At 45.4% G+C, this 6,905-nt stretch overlaps 1 non-coding gene across 1 annotated transcript; it reads left to right on the plus strand.

Moving 5' to 3' along the window:
- The first annotated feature begins 6,255 nt into the window (after positions 1-6,255).
- On the plus strand, positions 6,256-6,337 carry Trnas-gga (transfer RNA serine (anticodon GGA)). Its single transcript is given in 2 exon segments — positions 6,256-6,293; positions 6,303-6,337. It is a non-coding gene; the product is annotated as a tRNA-Ser (tRNA).
- The last annotated feature ends 568 nt before the right edge of the window (positions 6,338-6,905 follow it).

Raw genomic sequence — 6,905 nt, forward strand, 5'->3', positions numbered from 1 at the left:
GCCTTCTGTACAATTTATTTTGATTATACTCTGGATTAATGTGTACACACAACACAGAGGCGTTTACTGCAGCAATATCTTGTACGTTATAGAGCAAACAAACAGGCCGTCATTTGGTACACATTGTGACCTTGAGCAGGAATAAGTGCTGTCAAGTTTATCTGTCGTGTCAACTTCTCCTTTCCTTTTGTTGTAATGCAGTATTACTTCAGGCCCTTTTTTTTCCTGAGAGTTCCCGCTAATGTTAGATTTTTATTGACAAGGTCTTTGGCCAGGATGTAATCCGTAAAGATGTGGTGCTGATGTTTCGTCAAGTTTTCTCAATACTTACAGAAAGCCTTAAAACAACATTGATTTGTTTCTCGTGGTCCATTTTCCGGTTTTCCTGCATCACTTCTGCCGTACAAACATCTGCTGCTTTTACGTCAGATAATAACCACAATTTTAATCCATAATTCCCTTTCGATTTTGAAGGTATTGAATACCGGAAGGGACAGCTTCCATTGAATGGAACCAGTTGCTCATCCACTGTGACATCTTCGTTAGGAACGATATTTTAGGCAACTGTTCCAGAAAGCAGCCAGTTTATCATGACGTCGCCTGGCCGGTCGATCTTCCTTGTTGTCAAATCTGAGAGATCTGCTGACTGTATGGAAACGCTGCAGTGACATCGTTACACAAAAAACTGGCCAACTATTAATGTTGTCCCATAGCTCTTCAAGAGATTCTCCAGCAGATCTGTACACACCAGCTAATATAAGAAGACCGAAATACGCCTTCAGTTCCTGACTTGCAATAGGAGTGAAAGTCGCATCTTTGACTTGTGATACCGAGGTCAATTCTCTGTTGATTTCATTCAGAATCACATCTCTCTAGTTATGAAAAGTGAAAATGACGACATAGGTCCTGGTGTAGGACGGAGAATGTTTGTAGCCCTAAAATAAAAATGTAAAAATAAAGAAAAATAAACTAAAGTAGAATTAAATACAATGCAATAAAATAAATTACAAAGAAATACAACAAAACCTAAAACAGACAATAAGTAGAAAGTAAACATATGCTGCGTACAAGCCCCAAGGTGAGACGGATGATAGACGATTTCATCTAGACAATCGGCACACTGAGGGGGTAAAGGGATAATCGTGAGAAAGCCTATTCCAGCGCCGCCTTCCTACCGAAACAATCACCTATGGCTAGACCGAGTTTCGAAGCCAGGACCACAACGGTGACAGCCCAGAGCACTAGTCACTAGACTATGATGCGGAATAATAGATGCTTATTAAATACAGTTACGTATAATATATTTATTATGCTCACTGAGCCATGTGCAGCTCGCGTTGATGCCTTTCATAGCTTGGCGTCTTGTGAAAGCGACAGTGGCTTCTAGTTTCCTTAGTGTGTCCACTGGCGCCACTACGTTTGCTCTCCTTGTCTGTCCGTGAGTGGCAGCAGCAGTGCTTATCGATAGCGCGTACTGTGGTACCATCTTTGGAGCGGCCTGTAGTATTTCCGGGTCGTCGTGTGTCCAGTTAGTTGAGTTGGGACGGAGCAGCAGTGAGGTCCGGACAGCCAGTACTCGCCCGACCACTAGCGACACACATGCACTGTCCGACGGAAGGATGTGGTCGCGAGAGTGCACGACCACGTCAAGGAGCGGGTTCAGCGAGTTTTAGTTGAATGGACCGCGATATTCGAGTAGTGCAACTTTCACTTGTGTGTGTGTGTGTGTGTGTGTGTGTGTGTGTGTGTGTGTTTCTGCTCATCGAAGTTACCTCACGGCAATAAATTGTCGCCGGCCGGAGTGGCAGAGCGGTTAAAGGCGCTACAGTCTGGAACCGCACGACCGCTACGGTCGCAGGTTCGAATCCTGCCTCGGGCATGGATGTGTGTGATGTCCTTAGGTTAGTTAGGTTTAAGTAGTTCTAAGTTCTAGGGGACTTATGACCACAGCAGTTGAGTCCCATAGTGCTCAGAGCCATTTTGAATAAATTGTCAGTCGACGATTTATTCTGGGATCTTCCCCGTGCCTGACTTGAGTGGGGACGACCGTTGGTTGGTCATTCGGTCGGTCGTCGTAACGGACGACGTGCATTTGGTCTTCCGACCGCTTCTGGCTTCTCTGTGTTTGTGCCGACTAATAATTCGTCCGTGTCGTTTCACAGTGACTGGTTTTAGTATTGTGAGTTGTTGGTGGAATTGTTTTCCCAGGATCCGTGTGTATCTTGTGGTTTTGAATGAGCAGTTATTTTAATGTTGTCTGCGTACAGGATTTCTTGAGGTGTGGCAAACGGACATGAGGTTGGTTGGGGGCGCAGAAGCGAGCAGGTCCATGCAGCACGCAGGCAAGCCGGGACCGCTGGCGGCGTGCTGCCACTGCCGGGTAGAGGGGTAGCTGCGAGAGCGGCAACTTCCTTGCACACCGAACCCTGGATGTTTTAAGTTGAGTCAAGAGTTAACTGCTAATGCAACCTCGACTATTCTCAGATCTCGCCTTTGGTCGGCGGGTTGTTGCTCCCAGGACCGCTGAGCCTGGCGCCAATGAGTGAAGTCTTTCGAGGCGGTGAAATGTTGCAGCCGTGTTCATCTATTTGTTATTCATCATTGAATTTAGTATTATTCTCATTAGTGAAAAGGTGTGGCCGAGCGGTTTTAGGCGCTTCAGTCTGGTACCACCCGACCGCTACAGTCGTAGGCTCGAATCCTGCCTCGGGCATGGATGTGTGTGATGTCCTTAGGTTAGTTGGGTTTAAGTAGTCCTAAGTTCTAGGGGACTGATGATCTCAGATGTTAAGTCCCATAGTGCTCAGAGCCATTTGAACCATTTGAACTAATGATGTAGTTGATATACGCTTACCTGTTGTTACAACAATGTGAAATGTCGCTGAAGCATTGTAGACCATAGGACAACAACCTCATTTATTTCAAATAAAATTTTGTTAGAATTCAAATGGTTTCTGACTAGGTCTAAGTGGCCCAGTCACAATAAGTCTGTCAAAGCTGTGGGGCTCCCAGATTTTTTTAGATTTTGAAATAAAAACTGAGGACAACATAAATTATTACAAGTCTGAGAATCATCTAATGTCCTGTTAGAGTACAATTATTAGTCGCGGATTTGTGTTAATTTCAGTAAACGAATTGTGCAGTTTGAATGAGAACAATTCAAAATACGCGACAAATACTCTTGTGAACGGACCTTCTTACTAACATTGTAGACCACGTACACTCTTCTACGTATGCGTATTTACTGGTAAGAGTAAAACGGCGACACAGAAAAACGGAGATTTTTTTAAATACGTAGTGACATCCGTACACATAGTGGCAGCCATTTGCAGGATGACCCAAAAGTCCGTTAACATTTGAAAATTGTCTAAATCAGGGAATAATGTTGGTAAAGAGGTAAAACTTGACACACTTGCGTGAAGTGACACGGGGTTTTATTTAAACCAAAAACTGGACAACAGATGGTGCTGGACAGGAACAAATAAGTGACGCCGTATGAGAAGACCCGCAACTGCAGAATTTGGGCTACCAAAAATCCTAGAGCTGTCGTGGAGACGACGAGAAAGTCGTGGTGTGGAGTAGATTTACCACACCAACCGAGATCGGACCCTTTCTCTTCGAGATGCTGCTTTTAAAACTGTTGGCGTGACGGGTTACAGAATCGCATCATTTCTATCCTGGCTGATAAACACCTGCTGGAAGGTACGACTTTTATGCGGGATGGCACTCTCCTAGATCTCTTGCGCACATCGTTTGGAGAGGATCGCTTGGTGAGACGCCACGTCCGTCATGCTTGGCCTCTCGGGTCACCAGACCTCAATCTGTTGTTTGCTTCGATGGTTGGTTGATTTGGGGGAATGAACCATACAGCGAGGTCATCGGTTCCATCAGATCAGGGAAGGATGGGGAAGCAAGTCAGCCATGCTCTTTCAAAGGAACCATCCCAGCATTTACCTGAAGCGATTTAGGCAAATCACGGAAAACCTACAACAGGGCGGCCGAAATCGTCAACCTTCCAAATGCGAGACCAGCGTGCAACTACGCCACGTCGCTCCGTCCTCAAACCGTGGGATTATTGATTGTGGTGTTACCTGAAATCGCTCGTCTGCGGCAATCGCCCGACCTCATTGATGATGCTAAAAGACGACATCAGAGGGCATTTTCTCACCATACTGCCGATACGCTGTGCGGTGCTATTCATACCGTTGTCCTTCGACTACAGGTATTGTTGATGAACGATGGCCGACATGTTGATTTGTTATAAAGAACATCGTCCTTGCTACAAAGATCAGTTGTTATGCTAACTGCTGCTTTTGTGTTGTATGAAACGCCATCTCGTTGTGTTGATGCTGTCAGACAGGGCGTGTAGTTCGACAGCCTCTTTTATTGTACTGTGCATATTTTTGGGGGGATCTACCTTGGTTCTAGTGTTTCCTTCGGCCTTGGATGTTCTCTGAAGACGTAGTCTGTCTCTTCGCCCTTGCCTAAAAATATGCCATCGTTGTACCGGTGATCGGACGTTAGGCGGATTGGTTAGTCGGTCGGTTGGTGCTTAAGCTACCCCTAGTGTGAGTTGTCATCCTGTTAGGTGAGTACAACTCTTGGTTGCCTGTCTCACCTTACCTTATGTTTGAGTTACCTTCCCAGGCCGACCCTTGGACCACTTGCTGAGAACCGCTTGTCCTGATTCCTTATACTGTGATGTTTGTTTTAAGGATGTTTGTAATTATCTAATTATTTTTGGAGTGGCCTTCAGTCGAGCAATAATTCCATCTCTTTGGTGATAAGGCCTTCAGCCGTGTTACAGTAAGTTTTTTTAAGCAAACTTGTTTTAAGAGCAAGGGATTTATTTTAAAAGTGCTATTTTGATTTGTTTTCATAACTTCTAATTCAGGCCTTCAGCCGTTCGTTATTTGAAATTGTTTGTGGCCTTCAGCAGAGTAATAATTTCACTTCTTTTGTACTAAGGCCTTCAGCCGTGTTACAGTTTGTTTTAAAACGAAGTCCTTATCTTAATATGTGTTATTTGGAATTGTTCTTCTGACTTCTAATGCAGGCCTTCGCCCGTTTCTGATATGAAGTTGTGCGTGACCTTCAGATTAGCAATAATATTTGGAAATTGTCTAAATCACGGAATAATATAGGTAAAGAAGTAAAACTTGACACACTGGCATGAAATGACATGGGGTTTTATTTAAACCAAAATCCGGACAATAGATTGTGCTGGACAGGAAAAATTCAGTGACGCCGTATGAGAAGACCCGCAACTGCAGAATTTGGGCTACCAAAAATACTAGAGCTGTCGTGGAAACCCCACTTCATGACGAGAAATTCGTGGTGTGGAGTGGATTCACATCAATAGTGATCGGACCCTTTCTCTTCGGGATGCTGCTTTCAAACTGTTGGCGTGACGGGCGTTGGTGGTGTTACAGAATCGCATCATCCCTGCTGGAAGGTACGACTTTTATGCGGGATGGCACTCTCCTAGATCTCTTGCGCACATCGTTTGGAGAGGATCGCTTGGTGAGACGCCACGTCCGTCATGCTTGGCCTCTCGGGTCACCAGACCTCAATCTGTTGTTTGCTTCGATGGTTGGTTGATTTGGGGGAATGAACCATACAGCGAGGTCATCGGTTCCATCAGATCAGGGAAGGATGGGGAAGCAAGTCAGCCATGCTCTTTCAAAGGAACCATCCCAGCATTTACCTGAAGCGATTTAGGCAAATCACGGAAAACCTACAACAGGGCGGCCGAAATCGTCAACCTTCCAAATGCGAGACCAGCGTGCAACTACGCCACGTCGCTCCGTCCTCAAACCGTGGGATTATTGATTGTGGTGTTACCTGAAATCGCTCGTCTGCGGCGATCGCCCGACCTCATTGATGATGCTAAAAGACGACATCGGAGGGCATTTTCTCACCATACTGCCGATACGCTGTGCGGTGCCATTCATACCGTTGTCCTTCGACTACAGGTATTGTTGATGAACGATGGCCGACATGTTGAACATTTGTTATAAAGAACATCGTCCTTGCTAAAAAGATCACTTGTAATGCTAACTGCTGCTTTTGTGTTGTATGAAATGCCATCTTTTTGTCATTTTGTGCACTTTTTTGGTTTCACTGAGACCCCATGTCATTTCAAGCATGTGTGTCAGTTCTTACCTCTCTGTCTACATTCTTCCGTGAAGTATTGTTTCAGCTGTTAGCGGACACTTGGGTCGCTCTATACATTTGACCACACTGCTGGAGCTGGCCGGGGTGGCCGAGCGGTTCTAGGTGCTAGTCTGGAACCGCGCGACCGCTACGGTCGCAGGTTCGAATCCTGCCTCCGGCATGGATATGTGTGATGTCCTTAGGTTAGTTAGGTTTTAAGTAGTTCTAAGTTCTAGGGGACTGATGACCTCAAAAGTTAAGTCCGATAGTGCTCAGAGCCACTTGAACCATTTTGAACACTGCTGGACGGGGACCTTGAGCCGTAAACAACCTCACTATTCAGTAATAATGGATGAGTGGAATGGAGAACAGCGTGCTTTTGTCGTAAAAATGGGTTTCGAAAATGGAGATTGAGTCACAGTGATTGCCAGTTCGGATCGGCATGTTGAGATTTTGCAATGTTCTGTTGCACCAGCATTGAAAAATATTTCACAACTTCACGAATTTGGTTTCAACAGGATGGTGCGACATCACACAACTTCATGCCAATCAGCGGAGCTGTGCGAATATTGTTCGGTGATCGTGGCATCTCATGACTCGGTGACATTCCCTGGCTCCCAAGATCACCAGATTTGTCCGTTTGTGGAGCTACCTTAAGGGTCGGGTTCGATGCCACTCGGCATCACTGGATGAACCGAAAGAATTCTAGACGAACTTGTGGTATCCCTGTTGAGATGTGCAACAACCAA

This window comes from Schistocerca nitens, chromosome 4, assembly GCF_023898315.1.
Source record: "Schistocerca nitens isolate TAMUIC-IGC-003100 chromosome 4, iqSchNite1.1, whole genome shotgun sequence".
Taxonomy (NCBI): Eukaryota; Metazoa; Arthropoda; class Insecta; order Orthoptera; family Acrididae; genus Schistocerca; species Schistocerca nitens.